At 49.0% G+C, this 23,058-nt stretch overlaps 11 non-coding genes and 2 pseudogenes across 11 annotated transcripts; all 13 read right to left on the bottom strand.

The window, feature by feature from the left end:
- Window positions 1–751: 751 nt before the first annotated feature.
- On the bottom strand, window positions 752–915 carry LOC137079600 (U1 spliceosomal RNA). Its single transcript, XR_010905550.1, has one exon. It is a non-coding gene; the product is annotated as a U1 spliceosomal RNA (small nuclear RNA).
- A 470-nt stretch (window positions 916–1,385) lies between these two features.
- On the bottom strand, window positions 1,386–1,557 carry LOC137080071 (U2 spliceosomal RNA; annotated as a pseudogene).
- Window positions 1,558–8,047: 6,490 nt separating this feature from the next.
- On the bottom strand, window positions 8,048–8,211 carry LOC137079599 (U1 spliceosomal RNA). The gene has a single exon (XR_010905549.1). It is a non-coding gene; the product is annotated as a U1 spliceosomal RNA (small nuclear RNA).
- Window positions 8,212–8,677: 466 nt separating this feature from the next.
- LOC137080032 (U2 spliceosomal RNA) lies at window positions 8,678–8,868 on the bottom strand. Its single transcript, XR_010905953.1, has one exon. It is a non-coding gene; the product is annotated as a U2 spliceosomal RNA (small nuclear RNA).
- Window positions 8,869–9,876: 1,008 nt separating this feature from the next.
- LOC137079598 (U1 spliceosomal RNA) lies at window positions 9,877–10,040 on the bottom strand. The gene has a single exon (XR_010905548.1). It is a non-coding gene; the product is annotated as a U1 spliceosomal RNA (small nuclear RNA).
- Window positions 10,041–10,510: 470 nt separating this feature from the next.
- On the bottom strand, window positions 10,511–10,682 carry LOC137080070 (U2 spliceosomal RNA; annotated as a pseudogene).
- A 6,490-nt stretch (window positions 10,683–17,172) lies between these two features.
- LOC137079725 (U1 spliceosomal RNA) lies at window positions 17,173–17,336 on the bottom strand. The gene has a single exon (XR_010905668.1). It is a non-coding gene; the product is annotated as a U1 spliceosomal RNA (small nuclear RNA).
- A 466-nt stretch (window positions 17,337–17,802) lies between these two features.
- LOC137080031 (U2 spliceosomal RNA) lies at window positions 17,803–17,993 on the bottom strand. The gene has a single exon (XR_010905952.1). It is a non-coding gene; the product is annotated as a U2 spliceosomal RNA (small nuclear RNA).
- A 1,007-nt stretch (window positions 17,994–19,000) lies between these two features.
- Window positions 19,001–19,164, bottom strand: LOC137079724 (U1 spliceosomal RNA). The gene has a single exon (XR_010905667.1). It is a non-coding gene; the product is annotated as a U1 spliceosomal RNA (small nuclear RNA).
- A 470-nt stretch (window positions 19,165–19,634) lies between these two features.
- LOC137080000 (U2 spliceosomal RNA) lies at window positions 19,635–19,825 on the bottom strand. The gene has a single exon (XR_010905923.1). It is a non-coding gene; the product is annotated as a U2 spliceosomal RNA (small nuclear RNA).
- Window positions 19,826–20,833: 1,008 nt separating this feature from the next.
- LOC137079723 (U1 spliceosomal RNA) lies at window positions 20,834–20,997 on the bottom strand. The gene has a single exon (XR_010905666.1). It is a non-coding gene; the product is annotated as a U1 spliceosomal RNA (small nuclear RNA).
- A 470-nt stretch (window positions 20,998–21,467) lies between these two features.
- LOC137079998 (U2 spliceosomal RNA) lies at window positions 21,468–21,658 on the bottom strand. The gene has a single exon (XR_010905921.1). It is a non-coding gene; the product is annotated as a U2 spliceosomal RNA (small nuclear RNA).
- Window positions 21,659–22,666: 1,008 nt separating this feature from the next.
- Window positions 22,667–22,830, bottom strand: LOC137079596 (U1 spliceosomal RNA). The gene has a single exon (XR_010905546.1). It is a non-coding gene; the product is annotated as a U1 spliceosomal RNA (small nuclear RNA).
- Window positions 22,831–23,058: the final 228 nt, after the last annotated feature.

Raw genomic sequence — 23,058 nt, 5'->3', positions numbered from 1 at the left:
GCATGCCTCGGATTCGAAGGTTGCGCTGGCGAAATTTTCGGGTATTTGGGATTTTGTGAAAAACCTACTTTTGCACACTAGTCCTAGGTCTTTTGCCCGATCTGGCCCAAACCAGTGCAGAAAGATTCTCTGGAGTCTGACTGTCCGTCCAGATCGGAAAAAAAGTGGGAATTTCGATTCAGCTTGGCGGCGGCAGGCCGAAACCTACGGGCTGGGCGAGGCGGGGTCTGCTAGAACGGCTATAGCTCTTGGACGGAACGAGACAATTTCACCCAAGCCGGTACACCCGTGCACGGGCTCAGTCTGGGGTCAGGCGAGAAAGGACGCGGTGAATGGCCACCTAGTGGCGCTTTAAAATGAAAAAGCAACAACATGAGAGCGGCTATAGGCGAACGTATGTCGCGTGCTCTTTCACAGCACGCGCACGAGACAGTCGTACCATACGACAGAAAACCTCCATCCGAACAACTTTGCCTTTGGGACCACTGCTGTCAATCAACTCGTCCGTTGAATATCAAAGTTTGTGGGAAAAACCACATTCGGCAAACCGGTCGCAGGTTTCGACAACCTCGATGAAAACAAACGCAGTTCAGTTCTCTGAACTCTCCGGGTCACTGGCTGACACAGCAGAAAGAGACAGAAACATAACAAAACTGGTGCAACTTCACCCTTTGGGGCAGTGGGCGGCGCCACAAGCGTCAAGAACCGCACGCTTTTTCCCTCCACGCTATCTGCTTTTAACCAGTGTGTACAGGGGAGAGCGCGAACGCAGTCCCCCACTACCATAAATTATGCAGTCGAGATTCCCACATTTGGGGAATTCGCAGGGGTCAGCACAACCGGAGTGCAATGGCCGAGCCTCGCCCTGGGTGAACCACCTTCCTGATCATGGTGTCTCCCCTGCCAGGTAAGTATGAGTTGCCTGGCCTCCAGGCAGAGGCGCCCTATCCCCCTTCGCCATCCTCAAACACGGTGACCTTCCCCTCCCCCAAGAAAAGGAAGGACGGGGCACCTTCCATTGCTTGACTGCTGCGTGCGTGCGTGCGTGACCTTGATTTGAATCAGGTGTCCCTAATCCATCCAACACAAACCCCTGATTCGACTCATCAGCTCGTTGGTAAAGACTCTCAAATAAGAGGGACATCAAAAAACGTGCTGTGACGGTGATGAGTCAGCCGGCTGGCAACCGACGCTTTTGTTCTTCTTTTTTCCCTATGCTCATATGACCGCAGCTTGCTGCTTTCTCTGTGGCACGGTCATCGTTGCGTCACCTCATCGTCATTCTGTATGCGCTTCCTGCGTATTTCTGTATTCTCTGACAAAAAAAATTCCAGTGGTGTTGTTGGTTCTTCTATTAGTCACAACAATTCGCAGTCCCCAAAAAGGGGAAGCACACCGTTCCTGGAGGCACTGCAATACCAGGTCGATGCGTGGAGTGGACGGAGCAAGCCCCGGTTCCGGCTCCATGTGCCAAAAATCAATTTAATATGCAGTCCCCGGATAGGGGACGTATCAGATATTAAACTGATAAGAACAGATTTTTCTTTTGAAAGGTTTTTATTGTCACCATTTACAATCATATTTCACAAAACACACTTTCCTTTCAACACACATTTAAAACAAGCAGAACATTTAATACACATGGTTTAAAATGAAGAATTCAGTGTTTAAAATAATAAAACTAAAACCATTGTGCAAGTCTTGTTTAATAGTCCATGTGTGTGTTGAGCTTCTTAAAAGGGGGTGTGGTGTTTGCATGTAAAAATCAGTAAATAAATAAAAATAAAAATGATAAAATCCATTGTGCAAAACTGGGGGTGAGTCCTTATCAAGTTTGCATTCCCCCCCACTCTCCAGGAAGAACACTTGGCCTGCCATTTCCGGGGCTCAGCGGAGATCCCCTCTCCTCCGGCCCGCTGGCCCGCTGTTCCCGTAGCCAGAGTGGTGAGGGTGCATCTACGGGCGGTCAAGGTCGGTGGTGGCCGGGACCTCCTTTGTGTGGCCTCGGCCCCCCCGTCCGAATGACGACGTGCGGCCCACCCTGCAGCGTTGATCTTATTCTTTGCTCGCATGCGTGGAGGGGGACCGTCACGCGTTTCCCCACCAGCAGGTTTCTGGTGACCCAGATGGCATCCTTGATTACGTTAAGGGTGAGCCAGAGCGATGCAAATTCATGCGATGTTTGGGCTTTTAGGCCCTGACCCACCCCTAGGATGGCGAGCTTGTAGTCCACCTGGGCCCCACCCGCTGGCAGGCACGGGAAAAACAGGGGGCCGGCCCTGGCCCACAGGTCCCGCGCAGCACCGCACTCCCAGAGCAGATGGTAGACGGTCTCCGGGGATTTGCACCCGGACCGCGGGCAGATGGGATTTTTGGCCATGCCTCTGGAGTGCATAACCGCCCTGACCGGGAGGATCTCATGAGCCACCATCCATGACAAGTCCTTGTGTCCATTCTGGAGAGCGGGGTGAGCAGCATTCTTCCAGGCCAATTTTGCCTCACTTAGAGTGAGGTTTGGAATTGGACTCACCGGTTCCCGGTCCTGCACAAAGGAGACAAGAGATTTGTGGTTGGTTAAAATGGTGACGTCTTGTTGTTCTAAAAAATGTTTCTTTAAAAACTTTTTTATAAAACTGTACTCTGTGGGTAGATTAAAAGATACTGGACTTCTCAAATCAATTGGTAAAATCTTCAGTGCTCTTAGGTAAGACCCCATCCAAAACCGTGCCATGGCTGCCGTCTTATTTTCTTTGGATGGGGTCGTGGCATATCTTAAATGTAGGGCGGTGAAGCGGCTGCCTAAAAACAGGTGGGGGTCTGGGAGCCCTTTTCCACCATTTTCTGGTCTCCTCTTGACCACGTCCCTCTTCAACCTCTCCCACTTGGACCCCCACAGGAAATAAAACACCGCCCTTTCTAATTTCTTTAGGAATTTCCTAGGTGGGATAAAAACAGAACAAACAAGTGACATTAGAGGTAAAATGATGGCTTTAAAAATTAAAACTTTGCCCTCCAAAGTCATCTGTCGTAGTCCCCAAAACCCCAGTCTTTTCCTAACTTTCCCTAATAAGTCAGTCCAGTTTTCCCGTCCACCCCCTTCCTTGTCAAATTTAACTCCTAAAATCTTAAAATCTGTCTCCTTAAAATCTACATTAAGTCCGCCTGTGTCTCTGTCGTCCCACGGTCCAAAGAGCAGGGCCTCGGACTTGCTTCTGTTGAGTTTTGCGCCCGAGGCCCGACCGTACCAGTCCGTCAAGTCCATAGCTCTTTGTATTGATAAAACGTCCGTGGCTAAAAGAGTTACGTCGTCCATGTAGAGCACACATGTCGCTGTCAGTCCACTGGTCCCTGGAATGTCTATTCCTTTTATCCATGTATCCCTTCTCAAGATCTGTGCCAGTGGCTCAATACAAGCCACATACAAAAGGGGGGATAAAGGACACCCCTGACGGACACCGCTGCGAATATTTACCGCTTTAGAGAGATGACCATTTACAAGGATTTTGCTGACTAAGCCCTCGTACAGCAGTCCCACCCAAGCTATGAACCTCTTCGGAAAACCCATTTTTTGCAGTACCTGAAACAGGTACTGGTGCGAGACTCGGTCAAAAGCTTTCTCAAAATCTAAATTTAGGACTACTAGCCGGATGTTTCTGTCTCTCGCAAAACAGATGGCATCTCTAATCAGAACCAGGCTGTCTGTTATCCTTCTTCCGGGCACAGCACAAGCTTGATCCGGGTGGATTACGTCCTCTAGAACTGTCGACATACGTGTGGCTAAAATCTTACTAAAAAGTTTACAATCAAAATTTAAAAGAGTGATTGGTCTCCAGTTTTTTAAGTCAGTCCGGTCTCCTGTTTTGTAAAGTAAAGAAACTATCCCTGTTCTAAAACTGTCTGGAAGTTTGTCAACCGTCTCAAAGTCTTTAAAAACAGTCAATAGTTCATGAGCTAAAATATCCCAAAAGGTTAGATAAAATTCCAGGGGGAGTCCATCTACTCCTGGGGACTTCCCCCTTTTAAAACTTTTGAGGGATTTGTGCATTTCTAAAATGGTAAAATCTTGGGTTAAAAGCTCATTTTCACTGTTGACTTTACTGACTATGAATTCTAAAACTTCCTTTACAGTATCACTGTTTACATATTTTGTACTATATAATTCTCTGTAAAAATCTTCAACCCCTTTTAAAATTTCCTTTGTTGTTGTTGCTTCCCTCCCTTCTACTTTTACATTGACTATATTCCTTCTTTGTGTCATTATCTTTTTAAAAAAGTACCTAGTACATTTTTCCCCTTCTTCTATTTCTCTTTCTTTACTTCTTAAAATGACCCCTTTGCTCTGAAGACTGGATAAAACTGACATTTCTCTTTTAACCTCTTGTATTTCATCATTAAAATCAAAACCATTGTTAAAAAGGGTAAAATATCTCTGTAGTCTTTTTTGCAGCCCCATCATGTGTCTCCTTTCCTTATCTTTCTTTTCTTTACCTACTTTCCTAAAAAAACTGTCTCGTCCTGTCTTTTACCATCTCCCACCAATGTGCATGTGTCTCATAAAAGTCTCGGAGGGTCTGCCATTGGCTGAACTGCTCCCTATATTCCTTTACTACGTCCTCATCTTCTAAGAGGGAGCAGTTCAGCTTCCACAGCCCTCCCCCTACCGTCACACCCGTGGGTAGTGAAAGGGTGCAGGATAGCATTAGGTGGTCAGAAAAGAAGAGGGGAGTCAATGTAGCATCGGTTGGCGGGCAGTCTCTTGTAAAAATATAGTCGATTCGAGAGGCTTTGGCGCCATCACTACTGAACCAAGTGTAGCCCTCCTCTCTTTGATGCATGTTTTTAAAACAGTCGACTAAATTAAAATCTCTAACTAAACCCTGTAATAAAACCGATGTTTTATCAATTTTAAAATCTTCTCCAACCCTCTTTCTGTCTTTTTTTGATAACACACAATTAAAATCCCCTGCCACCACTACCGGAACTCTTCCTAACATGTGGGGCTGCAAGTCTTCTAAAAGCTCATACCTATCATTTTTTTCCGTAAAACCATACACATTAAGAACATTAAAATCTCTACCTAAAAAATTTAGATTTGCTAAAAGCGCTCGCCCTTCCCTCACCACTGTGCTGCCCTTCACCAAGATATTTGGGTTTTTAATTAAAATGGCAACACCGTCGTTCTTGTTAAGGTTTGAGCCGCTCCATATGGAGGGACCAGGGGGCCATAGCTCCTCCATTTTTGTGTACCTGTTTAAAAAGGGTAGAGCACACTCCTGTAATAAAAACAAATCTGATTTGCAAGTATTTAAAAAGGATAAAATGCTCTGTGCTCGTATGGTGGCTCTCACGCTTCTCACATTTATGGTTGAAATGGTGAGGGCCATGAGCAGTGTTATTAAAAAGGTATGAGACATTTAAGACAATGATAAAAAGACTACAATAAAACCATTAAAAACGTATTATGTTATATCTTGTTTCACCTGCTTTTCCTTTCTCCCCTGAGGACTGGGGTCGGGAAAGCAAGTGCTCACCACCTCAGGAGCTACAGAGGAATCCTCTTGCATCTCCTTTGGTGATGATGTTCTTAGCTTTATGTGCAAAAAGGATACCTCATTTGGGGATTCTAGGGGCCATATATGTTCCAGATCTTCCAAAACGGAACTATCTGGACTATGTGCTGCCCTAGCTTTCTTCTCCTCTATATCAGATAGAGGAGATCCCGCAGGTCTTTTTTGCACCTGAGCATTTGGGAGTGAAAAGTTAATTTCACTCCCACTGGATTCCACCGCTAGGTCTGAAACCGTTTCTAGGGAGGAAACTGTTGTTTCCTCTCTTTCCTCTTCTTCCATTTCTATCACATGTTCTATTGTTTCCTCCCTTTCCTCTTCTTCCATTTCTTTGTCAGGTTCTGTTGGAGAACATGACTCCGCCCCTGTGGCCGCCCCACTTCCTTGTTCCTGACCACTCCCTGAGGCTGGCTGGGAAATTGAAATTCCCGCCAAAACCTCAGGGACCACCTCCTCTCTTTGTTCTTTTGATTGTTCTGGTTGTGGGGCGGCCATTTTGTTGCCTTTGAGTTTGTTGGCAAAACTTTTTGGGCAATCTCTGTAGAGATGGTTTGATTCTCCACATAGGTTGCACCGCCTGCCATTGGTACAATCATCAAAAATGTGCCCAATTTCTTTACACTTCCCACACACTAACTCTTGGCATGCATCGGCTAGATGCCCAACTCTTCCGCATTTCCTACACAACTTAGGCATCCCTTGGTAGTGTATGTAGCCTCTGTTTTCTCCCAGCACAATCATGGAAGGCAGATGTTTCAGGCCTTGGTAGCCCCCAGCCTCTTCCCATTGTTTAATGGGAATCCGCCAGGAGCAGTTCCAAATGCCATCCTCATCTAGCACTTTGATAGGCTGGCTTCTAACAGTGCAAAATCTACCCAACCAGACACAAATATCATCCCCTGTCACTGTTTCGTTAAACATTCTGACAATCACAGTTTTAAGTGTGTTATCTGAAAGTTTTTCCACAGTGAACATGGAGAACTGGGCCTTAACAGAGTCAAACCTTTGCCAAAAGTCATTCAGCAGGGAAGCAGTTTTAAAACTCAAATCAAAACCTTTGTTCAGGGGCAGAGTCATCAAACAGTTTAAATCCTCAGGTCTAAAATTGAGGGTTTTCTGGATCAGCTTCCTGGAGAAGTCTAGACGAGACAACCCCAGGAGCTTACCATCCACCTCTCTGAATAAAAAGCGTACGCTGTGGTGCCTCCGCATGCCAGCACGAGCAGCCGACATGGTGGAGGCACCAACAGCCTAAAAACTGTAAAATAACAATAAATACAATAAATAGATAAAATAATAAAAGTCTTACCTTAAAACTTGTTGAACCGTAAAAAAGCAGGATCACTCTACCTCTCAGAAGTTGTGCGGCTCGGGACACAAAAGGATCTCGAGCCAGGAAACCTCAGAGAGGCGATCGCAGTCTCAACCGTTCGACCAGATACTTGATCTTAGCCAAAAGGCCGAGAAGCGATGACACAATGACGCAGCGGCAGGGGAGCCTGCAAAGGCGACGCCCATCTGGGAAGCGGTGAGGGGGGGAGGGTTGGCAAAGGCCTTACGTCGTAGAGACCTGAAACTTTGAGGGATGGTACTAGCCACTCGCTCTACAACATCACCAAGGCTGGCCCCCCGATGGGCCCGGCACGAAATGGCTCGTAGCTCCCAAACCGCACGCCGCAGAACCAAGTGTCTTATATCATCGGAATCCTTGGCTCGAGCCGAGCGAGACGCATGCCTCGGATTCGAAGGTTGCGCTGGCGAAATTTTCGGGTATTTGGGATTTTGTGAAAAACCTACTTTTGCACACTAGTCCTAGGTCTTTTGCCCGATCTGGCCCAAACCAGTGCAGAAAGATTCTCTGGAGTCTGACTGTCCGTCCAGATCGGAAAAAAAGTGGGAATTTCGATTCAGCTTGGCGGCGGCAGGCCGAAACCTACGGGCTGGGCGAGGCGGGGTCTGCTAGAACGGCTATAGCTCTTGGACGGAACGAGACAATTTCACCCAAGCCGGTACACCCGTGCACGGGCTCAGTCTGGGGTCAGGCGAGAAAGGACGCGGTGAATGGCCACCTAGTGGCGCTTTAAAATGAAAAAGCAACAACATGAGAGCGGCTATAGGCGAACGTATGTCGCGTGCTTTTTCACAGCACGCGCACGAGACAGTCGTACCATACGACAGAAAACCTCCATCCGAACAACTTTGCCTTTGGGACCACTGCTGTCAATCAACTCGTCCGTTGAATATCAAAGTTTGTGGGAAAAACCACATTCGGCAAACCGGTCGCAGGTTTCGACAACCTCGATGAAAACAAACGCAGTTCAGTTCTCTGAACTCTCCGGGTCACTGGCTGACACAGCAGAAAGAGACAGAAACATAACAAAACTGGTGCAACTTCACCCTTTGGGGCAGTGGGCGGCGCCACAAGCGTCAAGAACCGCACGCTTTTTCCCTCCACGCTATCTGCTTTTAACCAGTGTGTACAGGGGAGAGCGCGAACGCAGTCCCCCACTACCATAAATTATGCAGTCGAGATTCCCACATTTGGGGAATTCGCAGGGGTCAGCACAACCGGAGTGCAATGGCCGAGCCTCGCCCTGGGTGAACCACCTTCCTGATCATGGTGTCTCCCCTGCCAGGTAAGTATGAGTTGCCTGGCCTCCAGGCAGAGGCGCCCTATCCCCCTTCGCCATCCTCAAACACGGTGACCTTCCCCTCCCCCAAGAAAAGGAAGGACGGGGCACCTTCCATTGCTTGACTGCTGCGTGCGTGCGTGCGTGACCTTGATTTGAATCAGGTGTCCCTAATCCATCCAACACAAACCCCTGATTCGACTCATCAGCTCGTTGGTAAAGACTCTCAAATAAGAGGGACATCAAAAAACGTGCTGTGACGGTGATGAGTCAGCCGGCCGGCAACCGACGCTTTTGTTCTTCTTTTTTCCCTATGCTCATATGACCGCAGCTTGCTGCTTTCTCTGTGGCACGGTCATCGTTGCGTCACCTCATCGTCATTCTGTATGCGCTTCCTGCGTATTTCTGTATTCTCTGACAAAATTCCAGTGGTGTTGTTGGTTCTTCTATTAGTCACAACAATTCGCAGTCCCCAAAAAGGGGAAGCACACCGTTCCTGGAGGCACTGGAATACCAGGTCGATGCGTGGAGTGGACGGAGCAAGCCCCGGTTCCGGCTCCATGTGCCAAAAATCAATTTAATATGCAGTCCCCGGATAGGGGACGTATCAGATATTAAACTGATAAGAACAGATACTACACTTGATCTTAGCCAAAAGGCCGAGAAGCGATGACACAATGACGCAGCGACAGGGGAGCCGGCAAAGGCGACGCCCATCTGGGAAGCGGTGAGGGGGGGAGGGTTGGCAAAGGCCTTACGTCGTAGAGACCTGAAACTTTGAGGGATGGTACTAGCCACTCGCTCTACAACATCACCAAGGCTGGCCCCCCGATGGGCCCGGCACGAAATGGCTCGTAGCTCCCAAACCGCACGCCGCAGAACCAAGTGTCTTATATCATCGGAATCCTTGGCTCGAGCCGAGCGAGACGCATGCCTCGGATTCGAAGGTTGCGCTGGCGAAATTTTCGGGTATTTGGGATTTTGTGAAAAACCTACTTTTGCACACTAGTCCTAGGTCTTTTGCCCGATCTGGCCCAAACCAGTGCAGAAAGATTCTCTGGAGTCTGACTGTCCGTCCAGATCGGAAAAAAAGTGGGAATTTCGATTCAGCTTGGCGGCGGCAGGCCGAAACCTACGGGCTGGGCGAGGCGGGGTCTGCTAGAACGGCTATAGCTCTTGGACGGAACGAGACAATTTCACCCAAGCCGGTACACCCGTGCACGGGCTCAGTCTGGGGTCAGGCGAGAAAGGACGCGGTGAATGGCCACCTAGTGGCGCTTTAAAATGAAAAAGCAACAACATGAGAGCGGCTATAGGCGAACGTATGTCGCGTGCTCTTTCACAGCACGCGCACGAGACAGTCGTACCATACGACAGAAAACCTCCATCCGAACAACTTTGCCTTTGGGACCACTGCTGTCAATCAACTCGTCCGTTGAATATCAAAGTTTGTGGGAAAAACCACATTCGGCAAACCGGTCGCAGGTTTCGACAACCTCGATGAAAACAAACGCAGTTCAGTTCTCTGAACTCTCCGGGTCACTGGCTGACACAGCAGAAAGAGACAGAAACATAACAAAACTGGTGCAACTTCACCCTTTGGGGCAGTGGGCGGCGCCACAAGCGTCAAGAACCGCACGCTTTTTCCCTCCACGCTATCTGCTTTTAACCAGTGTGTACAGGGGAGAGCGCGAACGCAGTCCCCCACTACCATAAATTATGCAGTCGAGATTCCCACATTTGGGGAATTCGCAGGGGTCAGCACAACCGGAGTGCAATGGCCGAGCCTCGCCCTGGGTGAACCACCTTCCTGATCATGGTGTCTCCCCTGCCAGGTAAGTATGAGTTGCCTGGCCTCCAGGCAGAGGCGCCCTATCCCCCTTCGCCATCCTCGAACACGGTGACCTTCCCCTCCCCCAAGAAAAGGAAGGACGGGGCACCTTCCATTGCTTGACTGCTGCGTGCGTGCGTGCGTGACCTTGATTTGAATCAGGTGTCCCTAATCCATCCAACACAAACCCCTGATTCGACTCATCAGCTCGTTGGTAAAGACTCTCAAATAAGAGGGACATCAAAAAACGTGCTGTGACGGTGATGAGTCAGCCGGCTGGCAACCGACGCTTTTGTTCTTCTTTTTTCCCTATGCTCATATGACCGCAGCTTGCTGCTTTCTCTGTGGCACGGTCATCGTTGCGTCACCTCATCGTCATTCTGTATGCGCTTCCTGCGTATTTCTGTATTCTCTGACAAAAAAAATTCCAGTGGTGTTGTTGGTTCTTCTATTAGTCACAACAATTCGCAGTCCCCAAAAAGGGGAAGCACACCGTTCCTGGAGGCACTGCAATACCAGGTCGATGCGTGGAGTGGACGGAGCAAGCCCCGGTTCCGGCTCCATGTGCCAAAAATCAATTTAATATGCAGTCCCCGGATAGGGGACGTATCAGATATTAAACTGATAAGAACAGATTTTTCTTTTGAAAGGTTTTTATTGTCACCATTTACAATCATATTTCACAAAACACACTTTCCTTTCAACACACATTTAAAACAAGCAGAACATTTAATACACATGGTTTAAAATGAAGAATTCAGTGTTTAAAATAATAAAACTAAAACCATTGTGCAAGTCTTGTTTAATAGTCCATGTGTGTGTTGAGCTTCTTAAAAGGGGGTGTGGTGTTTGCATGTAAAAATCAGTAAATAAATAAAAATAAAAATGATAAAATCCATTGTGCAAAACTGGGGGTGAGTCCTTATCAAGTTTGCATTCCCCCCCACTCTCCAGGAAGAACACTTGGCCTGCCATTTCCGGGGCTCAGCGGAGATCCCCTCTCCTCCGGCCCGCTGGCCCGCTGTTCCCGTAGCCAGAGTGGTGAGGGTGCATCTACGGGCGGTCAAGGTCGGTGGTGGCCGGGACCTCCTTTGTGTGGCCTCGGCCCCCCCGTCCGAATGACGACGTGCGGCCCACCCTGCAGCGTTGATCTTATTCTTTGCTCGCATGCGTGGAGGGGGACCGTCACGCGTTTCCCCACCAGCAGGTTTCTGGTGACCCAGATGGCATCCTTGATTACGTTAAGGGTGAGCCAGAGCGATGCAAATTCATGCGATGTTTGGGCTTTTAGGCCCTGACCCACCCCTAGGATGGCGAGCTTGTAGTCCACCTGGGCCCCACCCGCTGGCAGGCACGGGAAAAACAGGGGGCCGGCCCTGGCCCACAGGTCCCGCGCAGCACCGCACTCCCAGAGCAGATGGTAGACGGTCTCCGGGGATTTGCACCCGGACCGCGGGCAGATGGGATTTTTGGCCATGCCTCTGGAGTGCATAACCGCCCTGACCGGGAGGATCTCATGAGCCACCATCCATGACAAGTCCTTGTGTCCATTCTGGAGAGCGGGGTGAGCAGCATTCTTCCAGGCCAATTTTGCCTCACTTAGAGTGAGGTTTGGAATTGGACTCACCGGTTCCCGGTCCTGCACAAAGGAGACAAGAGATTTGTGGTTGGTTAAAATGGTGACGTCTTGTTGTTCTAAAAAATGTTTCTTTAAAAACTTTTTTATAAAACTGTACTCTGTGGGTAGATTAAAAGATACTGGACTTCTCAAATCAATTGGTAAAATCTTCAGTGCTCTTAGGTAAGACCCCATCCAAAACCGTGCCATGGCTGCCGTCTTATTTTCTTTGGATGGGGTCGTGGCATATCTTAAATGTAGGGCGGTGAAGCGGCTGCCTAAAAACAGGTGGGGGTCTGGGAGCCCTTTTCCACCATTTTCTGGTCTCCTCTTGACCACGTCCCTCTTCAACCTCTCCCACTTGGACCCCCACAGGAAATAAAACACCGCCCTTTCTAATTTCTTTAGGAATTTCCTAGGTGGGATAAAAACAGAACAAACAAGTGACATTAGAGGTAAAATGATGGCTTTAAAAATTAAAACTTTGCCCTCCAAAGTCATCTGTCGTAGTCCCCAAAACCCCAGTCTTTTCCTAACTTTCCCTAATAAGTCAGTCCAGTTTTCCCGTCCACCCCCTTCCTTGTCAAATTTAACTCCTAAAATCTTAAAATCTGTCTCCTTAAAATCTACATTAAGTCCGCCTGTGTCTCTGTCGTCCCACGGTCCAAAGAGCAGGGCCTCGGACTTGCTTCTGTTGAGTTTTGCGCCCGAGGCCCGACCGTACCAGTCCGTCAAGTCCATAGCTCTTTGTATTGATAAAACGTCCGTGGCTAAAAGAGTTACGTCGTCCATGTAGAGCACACATGTCGCTGTCAGTCCACTGGTCCCTGGAATGTCTATTCCTTTTATCCATGTATCCCTTCTCAAGATCTGTGCCAGTGGCTCAATACAAGCCACATACAAAAGGGGGGATAAAGGACACCCCTGACGGACACCGCTGCGAATATTTACCGCTTTAGAGAGATGACCATTTACAAGGATTTTGCTGACTAAGCCCTCGTACAGCAGTCCCACCCAAGCTATGAACCTCTTCGGAAAACCCATTTTTTGCAGTACCTGAAACAGGTACTGGTGCGAGACTCGGTCAAAAGCTTTCTCAAAATCTAAATTTAGGACTACTAGCCGGATGTTTCTGTCTCTCGCAAAACAGATGGCATCTCTAATCAGAACCAGGCTGTCTGTTATCCTTCTTCCGGGCACAGCACAAGCTTGATCCGGGTGGATTACGTCCTCTAGAACTGTCGACATACGTGTGGCTAAAATCTTACTAAAAAGTTTACAATCAAAATTTAAAAGAGTGATTGGTCTCCAGTTTTTTAAGTCAGTCCGGTCTCCTGTTTTGTAAAGTAAAGAAACTATCCCTGTTCTAAAACTGTCTGGAAGTTTGTCAACCGTCTCAAAGTCTTTAAAAACAGTCAATAGTTCATGAGCTAAAATATCCCAAAAGGTTAGATAAAATTCCAGGGGGAGTCCATCTACTCCTGGGGACTTCCCCCTTTTAAAACTTTTGAGGGATTTGTGCATTTCTAAAATGGTAAAATCTTGGGTTAAAAGCTCATTTTCACTGTTGACTTTACTGACTATGAATTCTAAAACTTCCTTTACAGTATCACTGTTTACATATTTTGTACTATATAATTCTCTGTAAAAATCTTCAACCCCTTTTAAAATTTCCTTTGTTGTTGTTGCTTCCCTCCCTTCTACTTTTACATTGACTATATTCCTTCTTTGTGTCATTATCTTTTTAAAAAAGTACCTAGTACATTTTTCCCCTTCTTCTATTTCTCTTTCTTTACTTCTTAAAATGACCCCTTTGCTCTGAAGACTGGATAAAACTGACATTTCTCTTTTAACCTCTTGTATTTCATCATTAAAATCAAAACCATTGTTAAAAAGGGTAAAATATCTCTGTAGTCTTTTTTGCAGCCCCATCATGTGTCTCCTTTCCTTATCTTTCTTTTCTTTACCTACTTTCCTAAAAAAACTGTCTCGTCCTGTCTTTTACCATCTCCCACCAATGTGCATGTGTCTCATAAAAGTCTCGGAGGGTCTGCCATTGGCTGAACTGCTCCCTATATTCCTTTACTACGTCCTCATCTTCTAAGAGGGAGCAGTTCAGCTTCCACAGCCCTCCCCCTACCGTCACACCCGTGGGTAGTGAAAGGGTGCAGGATAGCATTAGGTGGTCAGAAAAGAACAGGGGAGTCAATGTAGCATCGGTTGGCGGGCAGTCTCTTGTAAAAATATAGTCGATTCGAGAGGCTTTGGCGCCATCACTACTGAACCAAGTGTAGCCCTCCTCTCTTTGATGCATGTTTTTAAAACAGTCGACTAAATTAAAATCTCTAACTAAACCCTGTAATAAAACCGATGTTTTATCAATTTTAAAATCTTCTCCAACCCTCTTTCTGTCTTTTTTTGATAACACACAATTAAAATCCCCTGCCACCACTACCGGAACTCTTCCTAACATGTGGGGCTGCAAGTCTTCTAAAAGCTCATACCTATCATTTTTTTCCGTAAAACCATACACATTAAGAACATTAAAATCTCTACCTAAAAAATTTAGATTTGCTAAAAGCGCTCGCCCTTCCCTCACCACTGTGCTGCCCTTCACCAAGATATTTGGGTTTTTAATTAAAATGGCAACACCGTCGTTCTTGTTAAGGTTTGAGCCGCTCCATATGGAGGGACCAGGGGGCCATAGCTCCTCCATTTTTGTGTACCTGTTTAAAAAGGGTAGAGCACACTCCTGTAATAAAAACAAATCTGATTTGCAAGTATTTAAAAAGGATAAAATGCTCTGTGCTCGTATGGTGGCTCTCACGCTTCTCACATTTATGGTTGAAATGGTGAGGGCCATGAGCAGTGTTATTAAAAAGGTATGAGACATTTAAGACAATGATAAAAAGACTACAATAAAACCATTAAAAACGTATTATGTTATATCTTGTTTCACCTGCTTTTCCTTTCTCCCCTGAGGACTGGGGTCGGGAAAGCAAGTGCTCACCACCTCAGGAGCTACAGAGGAATCCTCTTGCATCTCCTTTGGTGATGATGTTCTTAGCTTTATGTGCAAAAAGGATACCTCATTTGGGGATTCTAGGGGCCATATATGTTCCAGATCTTCCAAAACGGAACTATCTGGACTATGTGCTGCCCTAGCTTTCTTCTCCTCTATATCAGATAGAGGAGATCCCGCAGGTCTTTTTTGCACCTGAGCATTTGGGAGTGAAAAGTTAATTTCACTCCCACTGGATTCCACCGCTAGGTCTGAAACCGTTTCTAGGGAGGAAACTGTTGTTTCCTCTCTTTCCTCTTCTTCCATTTCTATCACATGTTCTATTGTTTCCTCCCTTTCCTCTTCTTCCATTTCTTTGTCAGGTTCTGTTGGAGAACATGACTCCGCCCCTGTGGCCGCCCCACTTCCTTGTTCCTGACCACTCCCTGAGGCTGGCTGGGAAATTGAAATTCCCGCCAAAACCTCAGGGACCACCTCCTCTCTTTGTTCTTTTGATTGTTCTGGTTGTGGGGCGGCCATTTTGTTGCCTTTGAGTTTGTTGGCAAAACTTTTTGGGCAATCTCTGTAGAGATGGTTTGATTCTCCACATAGGTTGCACCGCCTGCCATTGGTACAATCATCAAAAATGTGCCCAATTTCTTTACACTTCCCACACACTAACTCTTGGCATGCATCGGCTAGATGCCCAACTCTTCCGCATTTCCTACACAACTTAGGCATCCCTTGGTAGTGTATGTAGCCTCTGTTTTCTCCCAGCACAATCATGGAAGGCAGATGTTTCAGGCCTTGGTAGCCCCCAGCCTCTTCCCATTGTTTAATGGGAATCCGCCAGGAGCAGTTCCAAATGCCATCCTCATCTAGCACTTTGATAGGCTGGCTTCTAACAGTGCAAAATCTACCCAACCAGACACAAATATCATCCCCTGTCACTGTTTCGTTAAACATTCTGACAATCACAGTTTTAAGTGTGTTATCTGAAAGTTTTTCCACAGTGAACATGGAGAACTGGGCCTTAACAGAGTCAAACCTTTGCCAAAAGTCATTCAGCAGGGAAGCAGTTTTAAAACTCAAATCAAAACCTTTGTTCAGGGGCAGAGTCATCAAACAGTTTAAATCCTCAGGTCTAAAATTGAGGGTTTTCTGGATCAGCTTCCTGGAGAAGTCTAGACGAGACAACCCCAGGAGCTTACCATCCACCTCTCTGAATAAAAAGCGTACGCTGTGGTGCCTCCGCATGCCAGCACGAGCAGCCGACATGGTGGAGGCACCAACAGCCTAAAAACTGTAAAATAACAATAAATACAATAAATAGATAAAATAATAAAAGTCTTACCTTAAAACTTGTTGAACCGTAAAAAAGCAGGATCACTCTACCTCTCAGAAGTTGTGCGGCTCGGGACACAAAAGGATCTCGAGCCAGGAAACCTCAGAGAGGCGATCGCAGTCTCAACCGTTCGACCAGATACTTGATCTTAGCCAAAAGGCCGAGAAGCGATGACACAATGACGCAGCGGCAGGGGAGCCTGCAAAGGCGACGCCCATCTGGGAAGCGGTGAGGGGGGGAGGGTTGGCAAAGGCCTTACGTCGTAGAGACCTGAAACTTTGAGGGATGGTACTAGCCACTCGCTCTACAACATCACCAAGGCTGGCCCCCCGATGGGCCCGGCACGAAATGGCTCGTAGCTCCCAAACCGCACGCCGCAGAACCAAGTGTCTTATATCATCGGAATCCTTGGCTCGAGCCGAGCGAGACGCATGCCTCGGATTCGAAGGTTGCGCTGGCGAAATTTTCGGGTATTTGGGATTTTGTGAAAAACCTACTTTTGCACACTAGTCCTAGGTCTTTTGCCCGATCTGGCCCAAACCAGTGCAGAAAGATTCTCTGGAGTCTGACTGTCCGTCCAGATCGGAAAAAAAGTGGGAATTTCGATTCAGCTTGGCGGCGGCAGGCCGAAACCTACGGGCTGGGCGAGGCGGGGTCTGCTAGAACGGCTATAGCTCTTGGACGGAACGAGACAATTTCACCCAAGCCGGTACACCCGTGCACGGGCTCAGTCTGGGGTCAGGCGAGAAAGGACGCGGTGAATGGCCACCTAGTGGCGCTTTAAAATGAAAAAGCAACAACATGAGAGCGGCTATAGGCGAACGTATGTCGCGTGCTTTTTCACAGCACGCGCACGAGACAGTCGTACCATACGACAGAAAACCTCCATCCGAACAACTTTGCCTTTGGGACCACTGCTGTCAATCAACTCGTCCGTTGAATATCAAAGTTTGTGGGAAAAACCACATTCGGCAAACCGGTCGCAGGTTTCGACAACCTCGATGAAAACAAACGCAGTTTAGTTCTCTGAACTCTCCGGGTCACTGGCTGACACAGCAGAAAGAGACAGAAACATAACAAAACTGGTGCAACTTCACCCTTTGGGGCAGTGGGCGGCGCCACAAGCGTCAAGAACCGCACGCTTTTTCCCTCCACGCTATCTGCTTTTAACCAGTGTGTACAGGGGAGAGCGCGAACGCAGTCCCCCACTACCATAAATTATGCAGTCGAGATTCCCACATTTGGGGAATTCGCAGGGGTCAGCACAACCGGAGTGCAATGGCCGAGCCTCGCCCTGGGTGAACCACCTTCCTGATCATGGTGTTTCCCCTGCCAGGTAAGTATGAGTTGCCTGGCCTCCAGGCAGAGGCGCCCTATCCCCCTTCGCCATCCTCAAACACGGTGACCTTCCCCTCCCCCAAGAAAAGGAAGGACGGGGCACCTTCCATTGCTTGACTGCTGCGTGCGTGCGTGCGTGACCTTGATTTGAATCAGGTGTCCCTAATCCATCCAACACAAACCCCTGATTCGACTCATCAGCTCGTTGGTAAAGACTCTCAAATAAGAGGGACATCAAAAAACGTGCTGTGACGGTGATGAGTCAGCCGGCCGGCAACCGACGCTTTTGTTCTTCTTTTTTCCCTATGCTCATATGACCGCAGCTTGCTGCTTTCTCTGTGGCACGGTCATCGTTGCGTCACCTCATCGTCATTCTGTATGCGCTTCCTGCGTATTTCTGTATTCTCTGACAAAATTCCAGTGGTGTTGTTGGTTCTTCTATTAGTCACAACAATTCGCAGTCCCCAAAAAGGGGAAGCACACCGTTCCTGGAGGCACTGGAATACCAGGTCGATGCGTGGAGTGGACGGAGCAAGCCCCGGTTCCGGCTCCATGTGCCAAAAATCAATTTAATATGCAGTCCCCGGATAGGGGACGTATCAGATATTAAACTGATAAGAACAGATACTACACTTGATCTTAGCCAAAAGGCCGAGAAGCGATGACACAATGACGCAGCGGCAGGGGAGCCTGCAAAGGCGACGCCCATCTGGGAAGCGGTGAGGGGGGAGGGTTGGCAAAGGCCTTACGTCGTAGAGACCTGAAACTTTGAGGGATGGTACTAGCCACTCGCTCTACAACATCACCAAGGCTGGCCCCCCGATGGGCCCGGCACGAAATGGCTCGTAGCTCCCAAACCGCACGCCGCAGAACCAAGTGTCTTATATCATCGGAATCCTTGGCTCGAGCCGAGCGAGACGCATGCCTCGGATTCGAAGGTTGCGCTGGCGAAATTTTCGGGTATTTGGGATTTTGTGAAAAACCTACTTTTGCACACTAGTCCTAGGTCTTTTGCCCGATCTGGCCCAAACCAGTGCAGAAAGATTCTCTGGAGTCTGACTGTCCGTCCAGATCGGAAAAAAAGTGGGAATTTCGATTCAGCTTGGCGGCGGCAGGCCGAAACCTACGGGCTGGGCGAGGCGGGGTCTGCTAGAACGGCTATAGCTCTTGGACGGAACGAGACAATTTCACCCAAGCCGGTACACCCGTGCACGGGCTCAGTCTGGGGTCAGGCGAGAAAGGACGCGGTGAATGGCCACCTAGTGGCGCTTTAAAATGAAAAAGCAACAACATGAGAGCGGCTATAGGCGAACGTATGTCGCGTGCTTTTTCACAGCACGCGCACGAGACAGTCGTACCATACGACAGAAAACCTCCATCCGAACAACTTTGCCTTTGGGACCACTGCTGTCAATCAACTCGTCCGTTGAATATCAAAGTTTGTGGGAAAAACCACATTCGGCAAACCGGTCGCAGGTTTCGACAACCTCGATGAAAACAAACGCAGTTCAGTTCTCTGAACTCTCCGGGTCACTGGCTGACACAGCAGAAAGAGACAGAAACATAACAAAACTGGTGCAACTTCACCCTTTGGGGCAGTGGGCGGCGCCACAAGCGTCAAGAACCGCACGCTTTTTCCCTCCACGCTATCTGCTTTTAACCAGTGTGTACAGGGGAGAGCGCGAACGCAGTCCCCCACTACCATAAATTATGCAGTCGAGATTCCCACATTTGGGGAATTCGCAGGGGTCAGCACAACCGGAGTGCAATGGCCGAGCCTCGCCCTGGGTGAACCACCTTCCTGATCATGGTGTTTCCCCTGCCAGGTAAGTATGAGTTGCCTGGCCTCCAGGCAGAGGCGCCCTATCCCCCTTCGCCATCCTCAAACACGGTGACCTTCCCCTCCCCCAAGAAAAGGAAGGACGGGGCACCTTCCATTGCTTGACTGCTGCGTGCGTGCGTGCGTGACCTTGATTTGAATCAGGTGTCCCTAATCCATCCAACACAAACCCCTGATTCGACTCATCAGCTCGTTGGTAAAGACTCTCAAATAAGAGGGACATCAAAAAACGTGCTGTGACGGTGATGAGTCAGCCGGCCGGCAACCGACGCTTTTGTTCTTCTTTTTTCCCTATGCTCATATGACCGCAGCTTGCTGCTTTCTCTGTGGCACGGTCATCGTTGCGTCACCTCATCGTCATTCTGTATGCGCTTCCTGCGTATTTCTGTATTCTCTGACAAAAAAAATTCCAGTGGTGTTGTTGGTTCTTCTATTAGTCACAACAATTTGCAGTCCCCAAAAAGGGGAAGCACACCGTTCCTGGAGGCACTGCAATACCAGGTCGATGCGTGGAGTGGACGGAGCAAGCCCCGGTTCCGGCTCCATGTGCCAAAAATCAATTTAATATGCAGTCCCCGGATAGGGGACGTATCAGATATTAAACTGATAAGAACAGATACTACACTTGATCTTAGCCAAAAGGCCGAGAAGCGATGACACAATGACGCAGCGGCAGGGGAGCCTGCAAAGGCGACGCCCATCTGGGAAGCGGTGAGGGGGGGAGGGTTGGCAAAGGCCTTACGTCGTAGAGACCTGAAACTTTGAGGGATGGTACTAGCCACTCGCTCTACAACATCACCAAGGCTGGCCCCCCGATGGGCCCGGCACGAAATGGCTCGTAGCTCCCAAACCGCACGCCGCAGAACCAAGTGTCTTATATCATCGGAATCCTTGGCTCGAGCCGAGCGAGACGCATGCCTCGGATTCGAAGGTTGCGCTGGCGAAATTTTCGGGTATTTGGGATTTTGTGAAAAACCTACTTTTGCACACTAGTCCTAGGTCTTTTGCCCGATCTGGCCCAAACCAGTGCAGAAAGATTCTCTGGAGTCTGACTGTCCGTCCAGATCGGAAAAAAAGTGGGAATTTCGATTCAGCTTGGCGGCGGCAGGCCGAAACCTACGGGCTGGGCGAGGCGGGGTCTGCTAGAACGGCTATAGCTCTTGGACGGAACGAGACAATTTCACCCAAGCCGGTACACCCGTGCACGGGCTCAGTCTGGGGTCAGGCGAGAAAGGACGCGGTGAATGGCCACCTAGTGGCGCTTTAAAATGAAAAAGCAACAACATGAGAGCGGCTATAGGCGAACGTATGTCGCGTGCTTTTTCACAGCACGCGCACGAGACAGTCGTACCATACGACAGAAAACCTCCATCCGAACAACTTTGCCTTTGGGACCACTGCTGTCAATCAACTCGTCCGTTGAATATCAAAGTTTGTGGGAAAAACCACATTCGGCAAACCGGTCGCAGGTTTCGACAACCTCGATGAAAACAAACGCAGTTCAGTTCTCTGAACTCTCCGGGTCACTGGCTGACACAGCAGAAAGAGACAGAAACATAACAAAACTGGTGCAACTTCACCCTTTGGGGCAGTGGGCGGCGCCACAAGCGTCAAGAACCGCACACTTTTTCCCTCCACGCTATCTGCTTTTAACCAGTGTGTACAGGGGAGAGCGCGAACGCAGTCCCCCACTACCATAAATTATGCAGTCGAGATTCCCACATTTGGGGAATTCGCAGGGGTCAGCACAACCGGAGTGCAATGGCCGAGCCTCGCCCTGGGTGAACCACCTTCCTGATCATGGTGTTTCCCCTGCCAGGTAAGTATGAGTTGCCTGGCCTCCAGGCAGAGGCGCCCTATCCCCCTTCGCCATCCTCAAACACGGTGACCTTCCCCTCCCCCAAGAAAAGGAAGGACGGGGCACCTTCCATTGCTTGACTGCTGCGTGCGTGCGTGCGTGACCTTGATTTGAATCAGGTGTCCCTAATCCATCCAACACAAACCCCTGATTCGACTCATCAGCTCGTTGGTAAAGACTCTCAAATAAGAGGGACATCAAAAAACGTGCTGTGACGGTGATGAGTCAGCCGGCCGGCAACCGACGCTTTTGTTCTTCTTTTTTCCCTATGCTCATATGACCGCAGCTTGCTGCTTTCTCTGTGGCACGGTCATCGTTGCGTCACCTCATCGTCATTCTGTATGCGCTTCCTGCGTATTTCTGTATTCTCTGACAAAAAAAATTCCAGTGGTGTTGTTGGTTCTTCTATTAGTCACAACAATTTGCAGTCCCCAAAAAGGGGAAGCACACCGTTCCTGGAGGCACTGCAATACCAGGTCGATGCGTGGAGTGGACGGAGCAAGCCCCGGTTCCGGCTCCATGTGCCAAAAATCAATTTAATATGCAGTCCCCGGATAGGGGACGTATCAGATATTAAACTGATAAGAACAGATACTACACTTGATCTTAGCCAAAAGGCCGAGAAGCGATGACACAATGACGCAGCGGCAGGGGAGCCTGCAAAGGCGACGCCCATCTGGGAAGCGGTGAGGGGGGGAGGGTTGGCAAAGGCCTTACGTCGTAGAGACCTGAAACTTTGAGGGATGGTACTAGCCACTCGCTCTACAACATCACCAAGGCTGGCCCCCCGATGGGCCCGGCACGAAATGGCTCGTAGCTCCCAAACCGCACGCCGCAGAACCAAGTGTCTTATATCATCGGAATCCTTGGCTCGAGCCGAGCGAGACGCATGCCTCGGATTCGAAGGTTGCGCTGGCGAAATTTTCGGGTATTTGGGATTTTGTGAAAAACCTACTTTTGCACACTAGTCCTAGGTCTTTTGCCCGATCTGGCCCAAACCAGTGCAGAAAGATTCTCTGGAGTCTGACTGTCCGTCCAGATCGGAAAAAAAGTGGGAATTTCGATTCAGCTTGGCGGCGGCAGGCCGAAACCTACGGGCTGGGCGAGGCGGGGTCTGCTAGAACGGCTATAGCTCTTGGACGGAACGAGACAATTTCACCCAAGCCGGTACACCCGTGCACGGGCTCAGTCTGGGGTCAGGCGAGAAAGGACGCGGTGAATGGCCACCTAGTGGCGCTTTAAAATGAAAAAGCAACAACATGAGAGCGGCTATAGGCGAACGTATGTCGCGTGCTTTTTCACAGCACGCGCACGAGACAGTCGTACCATACGACAGAAAACCTCCATCCGAACAACTTTGCCTTTGGGACCACTGCTGTCAATCAACTCGTCCGTTGAATATCAAAGTTTGTGGGAAAAACCACATTCGGCAAACCGGTCGCAGGTTTCGACAACCTCGATGAAAACAAACGCAGTTCAGTTCTCTGAACTCTCCGGGTCACTGGCTGACACAGCAGAAAGAGACAGAAACATAACAAAACTGGTGCAACTTCACCCTTTGGGGCAGTGGGCGGCGCCACAAGCGTCAAGAACCGCACGCTTTTTCCCTCCACGCTATCTGCTTTTAACCAGTGTGTACAGGGGAGAGCGCGAACGCAGTCCCCCACTACCATAAATTATGCAGTCGAGATTCCCACATTTGGGGAATTCGCAGGGGTCAGCACAACCGGAGTGCAATGGCCGAGCCTCGCCCTGGGTGAACCACCTTCCTGATCATGGTGTCTCCCCTGCCAGGTAAGTATGAGTTGCCTGGCCTCCAGGCAGAGGCGCCCTATCCCCCTTCGCCATCCTCAAACACGGTGACCTTCCCCTCCCCCAAGAAAAGGAAGGACGGGGCACCTTCCATTGCTTGACTGCTGCGTGCGTGCGTGCGTGACCTTGATTTGAATCAGGTGTCCCTAATCCATCCAACACAAACCCCTGATTCGACTCATCAGCTCGTTGGTAAAGACTCTCAAATAAGAGGGACA

This window comes from Pseudorasbora parva, chromosome 6 (assembly GCF_024679245.1).
Source record: "Pseudorasbora parva isolate DD20220531a chromosome 6, ASM2467924v1, whole genome shotgun sequence".
Taxonomy (NCBI): Eukaryota; Metazoa; Chordata; class Actinopteri; order Cypriniformes; family Gobionidae; genus Pseudorasbora; species Pseudorasbora parva.
The sequence above is the reverse complement of the archived record's forward strand: the minus strand, read 5'-3'. Positions and strand labels throughout refer to the sequence as shown.